Here is a 12,541-nt window from a genome sequence, read left to right as displayed (position 1 = left end):
ATTTGGAAAAGAGAAAATATCATGTATTAGTTGTAATATATCCTGTCATTTCTGGGGGAATTCTGAAGAATGTGGAGAGTGTAGGATGAAAACTACATTTCAGTTACATAAATACAGACATGCATGCTGACACAGAGCTTGGTGTGGTCATGGACTTGAATATGTGAATAAGACATAGGTACATACAGATATATACTACAAAATAGTTTAACAATATTCCTTTAAGTTTCAAGTTCAGCCTGCTTAGAGAGTTTCAGAATCTTGCGCTAAACAATAAGGAGCAATGTGGCATATAATATGTCAGAGATCAAGGAGAGAAATACAGTGAAAGACCCTCAAGTACTCACTTGAACAAGCACTTCACGGTCAATACTTACACATTTTTATCTGGTTTATGTTATATGCCTCGAATACCAAAATAAATAGACCTAGGCGGTACCATGTCAGCACAAAGAGCAACAGTGAGGAGTCATTTGAGTGCATTGAATCACAAGAATAAAACAGGCTGATGAGACATGAACAGTAAAGTTAACATGTAATAAAAGCACAGATTTGTTTTGCAATTTCATGGTAAGATGAGAGAACAATTTCAAGGCCTGCAGAGTTGACTGTACCCTGTTTGAATACATCACACGTTTAACGAGCAGAATGGGAGTGGTCAGCTGTAAAATCCCAGAAAATGAGATTCGAAAGCTCCTTACGAGCAGAACTGTGTGACTCTGAAGGAACAGAGGAGGGACTCTTATCCCCAGACCTCGGCGTTCGTTTGCCCTTCTCCAACAGCAAGCTCACTCTGCCCATGGGAGGATGCAATGCTTTGGAGTCGTCTCTCCCCAAGTGTGGAGCCGGCTGGTGGGAGCATTCCGGTCTATGTAATAGTTATGGGTATTGTGTTATATTAATAATCAAAGCTATCCTTCTATTTTTGGCAAAAAAAATGAAAACTTTCTGGGTGCTATGGTCTCCTTTCCAGGTGCTGATAAAACTGTCAGATCCACAAAATAATGCCAGTTTGTGCTGTTCTTTGTGTGACAGTGGATCAATGCCCCGGCCTAGCGACAGCAGTGTCCTCTGCTGATGGGAAAGAACCACTTGGCTGTCTGCTTTCCCCTCCCCCAGCTATCATGCCTTTCACCGGCTTCTGTACTGAATGCCATGTCAGACACAAACCTTGAGAAGAAGATTGTAATCGGAACTGCTTACCCACTTTCCCTGAAATCACTCTCAGCTTCAATTAAATGATCCCTTATATTCTGGTTTAACCTCTGCTCACAGAAGGTCAAGTCCCTGAACCAACCATCATCACTATCCCTAGGTAAATCTGTCCAACCTTGAAGTTGGTCACATCCCCCACACCTCTAAGAGCACCCCAAACACTCCCAGAGTGCCCTTTGAGATATATTCTTTGTCATCAGCAGATCCTATAAAGCCTCAAACTCTGCTCTGAACATTCTCTTGCTCTTCCTTGACATGCAGACAATCTCAAGGCACTGCCACCTCTGCAGGGCATGGACAGTGTTCATGTGAGAAAGTGTGTTCGGCTGGTGTTGAGTGGGATATTCACTAGGTGTCTGTTAGAATAGGTTTCTGTATGCAGTTTTTCTTTAAGTCTTCTAGTCTCTTACTGATCCTCCTAGTTGGTCTATCCATTATTGAGAGTATGGTGTTTAATTTTTTTATTAATATGTATATTTTTCCTGTTTTTAAAAATTTTTTAAATATATTTTATTGATTATGCCATTACAATTGTTCTATTTCCCCCCTTCATTCCCCTCCACCCTGCACACCCCTCTCCCACCATTCCCCCTTTAGTTTACGACCACGTGTCTCAAGTTCTTTAGATTCTATATTTCCCATACTATTCTTGCCCTCCCCCTATTTTCTACCTACCATCTATGCTACTTATTTTCTGTACCTTCTCCCCCCTTCTCCTTCTCCCACTCCCCTGTTGCTAACCCTCCATGTGATCTTCATTTCTATGGTTCTGCTCCTGATCTAGCTGTCCTCTTAGTTTGCTTTCGTTTTAGGTGTGGTTCTTAATAACTGTGAGTTTGCTGTCCTTTCACTGTTCATCTTTTTTATCTTCTTTTTCGTAGGTAAGCCCCTTTAACATTTCATATAATAATGGCTTGGTGATGATGAACTACTTGAATTTGATCTTATCTGAGAAGCACTTTATCAGATAAGTGATATTCCATTCTAAATGAAAGCTTAGCTTGAAAATAATAAAGGAGAATTTCCCCAATCTGGCAAAGGAAATAGACTTCCAGGAAATCCAGGAAGCTCAGAGAGTCTCAAAGAAGTTGGACCCAAGAAGGAACACGCCAAGGCACATCATAATTACATTAGCCAAGATTAAAATGAAGGAGAGAATCCTAGAAGCAGCAAGACATAGGGGGACAGTCACCTACAAAGGAGTTCCCATCAGACTGTCAGCAGGTTTCTCAAAAGAGACCTTACAGGCAAGAAGGGGCTGGAAAGAGAGTATGGTATTTACATCTCCAATAATTATCATCCAATTGCACATTCCTCCCTTTAATTATGTCATATTTTAATTCATGCATTTTAGGATTCTATTATGGCCCATATATGTTTTAAAATGTTATAGCTTACTAATGCATAGTACATTTTCTCCACCCTTTTACTTTCCTTTTCAATTATATTTTATTGATTATGCTATTACAGTTGTCCTGATTTTTGCCCCTTCCCCCCCCAACTCCACTCAGCACCCCTACCCCTCAGGCAATCCCCCACCATCGTTCATGTCCATGGGTCCTATGTATTAGTTCTTTGGCTATTCCATTTCCTGTAGTGTGCTTTATATCCCCATGGCTATTCTGTACCTACCTATCTTTTACTTCAAACTATTTGTATCTTTGACTCTAAATTGCTTCTTCTGTAGAAATCATGTACTTGAATTTTAGTTATCATTCCACCTGACAATCTGTGTCTTTCCTTTGGGCATTTAATCCACTCACTTTTAATGTTATCACTGATATAGTTTGGAGACAGTCTACCATTTTGTATCATATTTTCTATTTTTCTGATAACTTTTTGTGCCTCTGTTACTGCTTTGCTGCTTTTTTGGGTAAAAAAAGAATTTTTTGTAGTATAACATTTTATTTTTCTTGATGTTTCTTCTACCTTACTTTTTTACTTATTTCTTTAATAGCTCTAAGACTTACATAGCCATCTTAATTTACAGAAGCTATGTAAAATTCACACTAAGTTTCAGTAAGATATAGAAATTTTATATCTATACAGCTTTATTCCCTCTTATACATGTTTATATTTATCTTGTTACATAGACTGTGTCAGTATATTTTACCTTAAAATCATATAGCTTGTTAATAACATGGTGAGAAGGAACATTTGTGTCTTTATGTAGAATTTTACACAAATCACTCAAAGCCATTTTTAAAAATCATGTACCTTTATTTCTACATCCTTAAAATATCACTACCTTTTGCTGCACGCCTCACCCTGTTGCTCCTCAGTCCCAATCCCAGGGTAACGTGATCCAGCGTGGGCTGGCCAACTGCGTCAGAGCGTGGAGGGTGTCTCCCGCTGAGCACACGCCATTTGTCCATTTTGTCAATTTTTGGCATGGTAAGCCACTCCAAAAGAACTAAAAACATCAGAGCACTGACATACATTTATTTTCTCATGCCAAGTCTATTTCATTTTCACACATAATAAATCATGCCAATGAGAACGAGCCATTAGCTGTTATTTATTTCTTACCCAAGCATCGATATTATTCTAATCCTACCTAACTAGTTTTAATTTGATACTCAGGATAGAAGCATTGTAAACATTCATTTAGAGGTTATTACATCTTCTACTGAAGAAAGCTAGACAACAATATGCTTAATTTCATGAAGTGAGGGTTGAATTCATACACATCCTATTTTAATGAAATACTCATTACGACCACTATTATTACTATTACTGCTGCTGCTGCCATTGAGAAAGAGATCACTCGTGGAAGAGAGTATTTGCAGTTCGGAGGTGTCGACTCATGGCCCTAGTGTGGCATGTGGCCCAGGATGGCTGTGAATGCGGACCAACATAAAATTGTAAATTCACTTAAAACCTTTTTGTTTGCTCATCTCTTTTCATTTTTGTTATTTTTTTGGTGGCTCCTTTAGTATATTATTTGTTTTGTCTTTATTACAACAATGGCTATTAGTAATATTTTTTCAATATTATGATTATTTATTTTTATTCCAAAGATAAAGAGAAGTTTTAATGATAAAAGAATAAAGCAGATGTCAAATAAAGAAATTAACACATGGAAAGAAGGAGAGGGTGAACTCTCATAGTCCATACCAATCTTATGATAAAGAATGCCACTGAGTCACCAGTGTTGGAATTTGTATCTCTATTGTTTTGTGACTCACATTCTGAACTTTAATGTTCTCATCTGAAAATTCAGGACTGAACTAAGACAAATCATTCAGAGTTGTTCGTTTAATGCCTGTCATACAGAAAGCACTTGTGCAGTATTCTGTCATTTATTCTATTACTCTATAACTTCTAGTTTATCAACATATACCCAGCATTTTTCTCTAAGATAGAATATCCTGAAACTGGCACATTTTCTTTTTCATAATAGTAAGCATAGCAGGACAGAAAAGTAAATACTACTTTATATAATAAGAAGAAATGTACAGAAACTTAAGGTCCTGAATGCCATTGAAATAGTCTGAGGGAAAAGCTCCCACTACATCCCGAACAGTCTGGTTGAGGCCATGGAAATGTGGCCTTTTACGGGAGAATCCACTTTCTTTCATTACTAATTGGGATATTTAGATGAATAGGCCATCTACTACTCTAACTCCTTCAATCCTTCCTCAACACACATAGGGTGAAACTCGAACTTTGTAGAGTAGCCCAGCCCTTTACCACCTGGTCTTATGCTCCTCCTTTGTTGACTCACCATCAGTGTTCCCATCATGGGGAATGACGTCCCTGGCTAAACGCAGTCCTCTGCATGCCCCCTTCATGATCTCCAGGGGTGAAAGCCTCTTCCACGCTGTCTTCTTATCTACTTTGTGAAGTCAGACATACTCTTCACAGCTCTTTCAAGCATTTTAGTAGCAGAATGTGTGTTGAGCACATGTACTCTCCCAGGCACCATGACAGTGGACATGGTTGAAAGGGTGAGGTTTATGCCCTTAATAACCAATGATCTGGTTACAGTGTCACCTAGAAGCAATAATTTCAATATAATGTATGTGTTTTAGGTTTTGGGTGTGTGGAGAGTGGAATGGTAGCCCTGGTGAGGGTCCTGTTGGCCCCCCTGAAAGTGTAGGGAAGCTTCCAAGAGAAGATGATGTCTGGTGTCTTAGAGGAAGTAAAGGCCTGAACTAAGAGGGGAAATCATAGCAGATTTAAAAATCATTGTCTCATAAATCCTGCCTCAGTACAGTCGACACTTCTGTTTATTTTAGTCACTAATGCATCATGAAAGGACTAAATATCTTCATTTTAGCATATGTAGGATACACTTTCCAAAGTAAGTCTCACACTGCAAATCAACCATTGATTTATGCTTGTCATCTTCCTAGTCAGAGCTATGTTCTTTTGAAGTTATTATCTTTTTTATACCCCGGTAATTAATAGAGGCATGATCATGTAGAACGCATTGTAAATATTTAATTAATGTAAATGATTGAGGCCCATGGGATATTCATTCCAACAGTAAAGTCACGACCAATGTCAAAGTATAAAACCTTCATTTTAAAATGGGAGGCAAATAGACTATAACAGAAGAGTATATCAGAATCTGTGCTATTGCACCAACATGAAGGGAGGCTCGCTAGTAACAAAGCCAGAGAACACCCGGAGAGCAGTTTACAAAGAAATGTTGATCTCTGGTGCTGTACTTACCTGACCACCAGGCATACCACAGGTAACAAACAGGTGAAGTCAAAAATCAGAGTATAAAAAGTGCCCTCAGGACACAGCCATGAGGCCTTCAAAACCATATTCTTTTAGGGAAAACTCACATGACAGCAGGCAAATCTGTTACTTGTCTGCAGTCCTCAATAGACTTGCTTTTTGACGCAAAATATTTCAGATATAATAGGTTAAAATACAGTTAGGAATAGAAATATAGTTAGAAAAACTGGAAACTCACCAGGTTTCTTTCCATAAAAAATAGTGATTCACTTCACAATCTAAACAAACAGAAATGAAAATGTTAGAAGAGTTGCTTCACTTCTACTCATAAAAGAAACACAAAAGACATGAGAGGTCTGTCCTGAAAAAGTCCAGCCATCGTTAATATAAGGAGAATGGTTTTCATGACGTCAGACCTGGCAGCCAAGGAGAGTAGATTGACTTCTAGACAAGATGGAAGTATAGATAGATACATTTCACTTCCTCACACAACCAAAAGAAAAATAACAACAAATTTAAAAACAAAAAAATAACTAGAACTGCCAGAATATTGAACTGTATGGAAGTCCAACAACCAAGGAGTTAAAGAAGAAACACACACCCAGACCAGTGAAAGGAGCAAAGATGGGCAGCTGCAGCAGAGGGGACTGGAGTGGGTGGTCCCACATTTGTGTGCAGATAAACCAGGAGGAACAACTGGGGAGTGAGACAGACCATGCAACCTAGGGTTCCAGCGCAGGGAAATAAAGCCTCAAAACCTCTGACTGAAAAATTCTATGGATATTGAGATGCAGGAGAAACTCCCAGCCTCACAGGAGAATTTGTTGGAGAGACACAGAGGGTCCTAGAGCATACACAAACCCACCCTCCTGGGAATCAGCACCAGAAGGGCCTAATTGGTTGACCAATTAGGTTGACCAATTGGTTGACCATACTCAATCACCAGAAATGGTTGAGTATGGTCACGAAATAGAGGAAAAAGTGAAGGCTATGAAAAGCGAAATAAAGAAAAATGCACAGGGATCAACAGTGAAAGGAAGGAAGCCAGGACTCAAATCAACAGTTTGGACCAGAAGGAAGAAAGAAACATTCAACCAGAACTGAATGAAGAAATGAGAATTAAAATAAAAATGAGGACAGGCTTAGGAACCTCTGGGAGAACTTTAAAGGTTCCAACATCTGAAATGTAGTGGTGCCAGAAGGAGAAAAGGAAGAGAGAGACATTGAAAATTTATTTGAAAACATAATGAAGGAGAAATTCCCTAATTTGGCAAGACTTCCAGGAAGTCCAGGAAGCTCAGAGAGTTCCAAAGAAGGTAGATACACACCAAGGCACATCATAATTGAGTTACCCAAGATTAAATATTAGGAGAGAATCTTAAAAGCATCAAGAGAAAAGGAAACAGTTACCTACAAAAGCGTGCACACATAAGATTATCAGCAGATTTCTCAAAAGAAACCTTGCAGTCAAGAAGGGGCTGGAAAGAAGTGTTTAACGTTGCTAATGGCAAGGACCTATATCCATGATTATTCTATCCAGCAAACCTATCATTTAGAATGGAAAGCCAGATAAAGTGCTTCCCAGAAGAGGTCAAGTTAAAGGAGTTCATAATCACCAAGCCCTTATTATATGAAATGTTAAAGGGACTAATCTAAGAAAAAGAAGATAAAAAATATGAACAGTAAAATGACAATGAACTCACAAATATCAACAATTGAACCTAAAACAAAACAAAAAATGAACTAAGCAAACAACTAGAACAGGAACAGATTCAAAAGAAGTAAAGATCACATGGAGGGTTATCAGCAGGAAGGGGGCAGAGGGAAGAATGGAGGAAAAGGTACATGGAATAAAAAGTATAAATGGTAGGTACAAAATAGATGGGGGGAGGTTAAGAATAGTATGGGAAATGGAGAAGCCAAAGAACGTATATGTATAACCCAAGGACATGAGCTAAATTGGGGGAATGATGGTGGGGGGTATACAGGGTAGAAGAGAATAAAGGAGAGAGAAAAATGGAACAACTATAATAGCATAATCAGTAAATTATGTATTTTTTTAAAAGACAGTGGACTAAAATACATATGTGTGAATAATGATGACTTCACTGTCCTAATCAGTGGGGGCAATAGATGTTGTTGAGTGAGCATGTGTACTGTGTGGCTGTTGCCTTCAAAGTGACTAAGTGAGTAGGACAGGATCCTTTCTAGACTATTATTCAGCTATTTAAAAAGGATAAAACCTTGTAATTTGCAAAAACATGCAGGGAACCCCAGGTCATTACACTGAGTGAAGTAGAGTCACAAAGACAAATACAACATGACTTCACTTATATGTGGAGTCTAACAACAAACAGCAAGAACAGAACAAGCTCATAGGTACAGAGGACAGTTTTGGGGTGGGCTAAATGTGTAAAGGAAATCAAATTTCTGGTTATAAAGTGAACAAGTTGGGGATGTAACACACAGCATAATGACTATAGCTAATAATACTGTACTGTGTATTTGGAAGTTGCTAAGAGAGTAAGTCTTGAAAGTTCCCATCACAAGCAAAAATTCTATAACCATGTACAGTGATGGGTGTTAACTGGGCTTGTTGTGGAGACTTATTTCACATTATATACACATGTGGAATTACTATGTTTTACACCTGAAATTAACATAATGTTGTATCCCAATTGTAATTCACCAACAATAAATTTATAAAGGTAACTTTTTCGTTCATGCTTTTGAAGGTGTGTTTCACTGATATCTGGCTTCTGTGGTTGTTCAGAAGTCATGTGGAAATCTATCACTCATTTATTAGGTACTGCATTCATTTAGGTGGTCAGCTCCTTGTAAATGGAATCATTAGTGGGTGCTATGCTGCTCTTTGTTTCCCAAATTATCAAAATATTTATTTGGAGCCTATAAAGCAGCAGGACTCTAATTTCCATTCTTCAGGGAAAACAGCCCTCCCAACACTGCCAATTTGTCAGTACCGGATCTGACTCAGCCAGGTTATCATTCTCTTGCCCTCAGGTGCTTTCATAAAAATACTATGATGCCTTCCAAGTCCATTCTGTTTGCTATAATTCTGGCCACATTTTTATTTACTACCTCTTTGGCCCACACTCTTTCCCCCACGATTGGGTTTACCTCCACAGGTGAGCTTCTTTGCCTAAGGCTCAATGATAACAGCAATCTTGCTAGTGTTTCTGCTTAGCCCAAACTCAGACAGATTCCACAGGATTTCACAGGTAGAGATAACAAGAGGTCACAGTCACAGCACTTAATTTGGCTACTCAAGGGAGGGTTATGACCTGACCCAAAGTACCCCGAGCCAAGTTCACTATCAAATATCATGGCATTGTACACGTCATTTTGTTTACACAAGGAAATAGTTTACCTCCTGTCCTGAGAACATCAAGTCATGGAAGACGAATAAAAACACTTGCGAGTGGGTAAAGATATACAGCTGTTTATTTGCATTATTCCCTATGTCCTGCCATCTCCTGGTCCTATAAAAGTTTCCAGTAGAGTACTTTCATAAGCAATGTGTTATTTAAATAACTAAGGCAATCCTTAAAAACCTTTGTACCTTATGTTTTGGCTAATGAGTGTTCTGACAGCCCACTTCGCTTGAAGAAAGACAAGGATGAGGCCTGTCTATGCTTATTCCTTGCCCATTCTGCATGTTCATAAGACACCTGGCTTGATCAGAGTGTTGTGTCCAGATGGGGTGAAAAATCCACCATTCAGAACCTCTTCTTGTGTTCTTCCAAGTTTATTCTTTTATGGGGTAGGTCTCAACCATCGTTAACTACCCTTTGTAGCTTCCAGCGGTGCCTGAAAAAGGTCCAGTGGAATCTGCATGCAAATTCTGTGCAGGCTCCTGTCCTTGGAATTTCACTTAGAGCCGTTTCTAAGTGATTCCTCTCCTGTTGCCAATGGATTCTGTTTCTTATGACTTCAACCATTTCACCAAATGTGCTATGACTTTGCTCATTAGCGGATGCCTGAGCCCCTAGAAACCCACTCATTTACGACAGTCGCGTAACTGGCTCTGGGCATCTGACTAAGGCAGCTGCCCTTGCAGGCCTGGTCCCCCAAGCCTTCAGCTGTGCATATTTTGTGGGCATGTACCTGACCCACTTTATTCTTTCTCTAAAATTCACACAGAAATTTCCATAAATAAGTGTCTCATTCAAGGGTGCTCTTTATTGCCTGGTTATTCAGGGCTGGCTCATCTGCCTGACAACATACAAGGCCATTGGTGAGGAGTAAGGGTGTCTGGGTGAAGAAAAGGACCTCTTGTCTCACCTTCTGCTTTTTTTGCAGGGTCAGTAGAAACTTAACTTTTCGCCTTTGTGAGGAATGTCCCCAGTTACAGCAGCCCACAGAATACTCAGAAATTTCAAAGACCAAACTCCTCTTTGGATGTTAGCTGGATTTACCCGGCAGACTCGCTTCATCGTAGGAGCGACTGTGTTCTTCACTCCTTTCCCCTTGTTGATCTGAGAGGGCACTTCTCATGATATCATCATATGTTTCACTAAGTTGCTCATCAAGGTCACTAAGTTCAAGTGCCATCTCACTACATATGGCAATAAGCTGGCACATTAAAATATCTGTGTAGCAAAACAATATTTTATACTGAACACTATTACACGAGAAGGCAATTGTCCCAGGACAATTCAGAAATTGGGATTGATTGGAAATAAGTTTTCCGGTCACTCTATAATAGCATGCTATGTTTCTTTGGGCTATTGTGCTTCCCAGAGCATCTTTATCATAACAAGTACAGCTGAAACAATCAGTGGAAACCAGTGAGTCTAATCCTGGAGCGTCCACTGTTAACCTCAGGAACCATCTGCCTGAAGAACGGTCAGATAAGAGATAATGGATTACAGGCCTGCTGCTTTATCATTGACTTTCTAACAATCAAAGCACATCTTCATATGCACAGAGCTTGAGAATATATGGTCATATTCAAACTGTTGATATTATAAAGCAAGCATTGCCTTGACAGTTTCAGGCTTAGGATTCTAAAAACATTGGCTGCTTAAGCAAGATATAGTATTACAAGTTTTTTTGCTGTTGTGTTTTTTGCTTTTACATGCATTGTACATATAATGAGGTGATTATAACTGTAGGGAATAGGTTGTTAGTTCATTTTCTTAAACAGAAATTTTGAATCTATACTCTCACCGAAGTACCATCTCCGTCAGATAATTCTCTTAATTTTCCTTTGACTTACAACAGCAAATTTATTACTAAAAAGTAGAGCATTTCATTTTGTTATATTTTTAAATTCTACTTCAAATATAGCTTAAAGAATAGAACACATTTCTTGGCTCTCCTAAAGAATAAAGACTAAGTCTAAAAGGAAAATGCTGTGTTTCGTAGCAGAAAAGAAAAACTATGTTTCTCTATCCAAACACACTTATTGCTGAACGCTGGTGGTGATTTTATGAGACTAATGTGATCTAATATTCTGGGCTCCTTGCAGCTGAATGAATTGACTGAATTCAAACACTGACACCATATCTTTCCTACTCCAGGTGCCAGGGAAGTATTTCAGGGCCAGATGCTTGTAGGTAACCTGATTTTGTAGTTATTATCTCGGGGGCTGGAAAAGATGTAAATTCAGTTTGATTCATTTTTGTTTCAACGTTCTTTTACTTTTCACTCCTCTCCACAGTATCCATGGAGTTCACCTTCCCTGAGAAGCCAGTAAGTGGTGTCTCGTTGACTTAGCATCTTTGGTTTCTGCAGATTGTCCTTTTATAGATCTCCCTTTGTTGTTTTCACTCACAAGGCATGAAGTATAAAGATGTGTGCTTTCTTGTGTCATAGACAAAACAGTCACATGGGAGAACATCCACACAGCCAGGCCCTTTCCCAGTGAAGAAAGTGTCCTTGGACACGGTCAGACATTTCTCTGGCATAACCGACTGTACCTTCAAGTGGGAGGCGGACAGTGTCCCAAGCATACCTGCACCTTGTTCTTCAAAAGCAATCAGCTGGTATGGCCTTGCATTCAATGTTTTGGCTTCCTTTCCCTATAATTGATTCCTAATTGTCTCCTCTTGAAATGAAAAATAGAGTTTTGATCATAGAATGACTGAAGCTGATTTTCACATGACTTTTTTATTATTTAAATTATTTTATTGTTCTTCAATTACAGTTGTCTATATTTTCTCCCCACTCCCTCAAAACCTCCCCCCCTCCTTTGCTTCCACCCTCCCCCTTGGTTTTGTCCGTGTGTCCTTCACAGTAGTTCCTGGAAACTCTTCTCCCCACTGTTCTCTCCCCTCCCCTCTGGCTATTGTTATATTGTTCTTAATTTCACTGACTCTGGTTATATTTTGTTTGCTTTTTTCTTCTGTTGACTATGTTCACATGACTTTTTTATTGTCTCAATCTTATAGGTTTGCCTATAATTTAAAAAGGAATCCTTTGTTGAACGTCAGGGTTTTCAATGAAAAAATTATAAAACATTTGTATATATACCAAGTATTTTATTTTATTCCAAAATCAGAGGATTTTTCTAAAGTAGAATAAAAACTTTTCCCCCAAATGTCATTTAAATTTCTGTAGAGCTGTAACTATGTGAGAAGATGTCACTGGTATAGCGTGTGGCTGCTTTACT

The sequence above is a fragment of the Artibeus jamaicensis genome, unplaced genomic scaffold (assembly GCF_021234435.1).
Source record: "Artibeus jamaicensis isolate MK-2021 breed Jamaican fruit bat unplaced genomic scaffold, CSHL_Jam_final contig_354, whole genome shotgun sequence".
NCBI classification, from domain to species: Eukaryota; Metazoa; Chordata; class Mammalia; order Chiroptera; family Phyllostomidae; genus Artibeus; species Artibeus jamaicensis.
Note: the sequence above shows the minus strand (reverse complement) of the source record.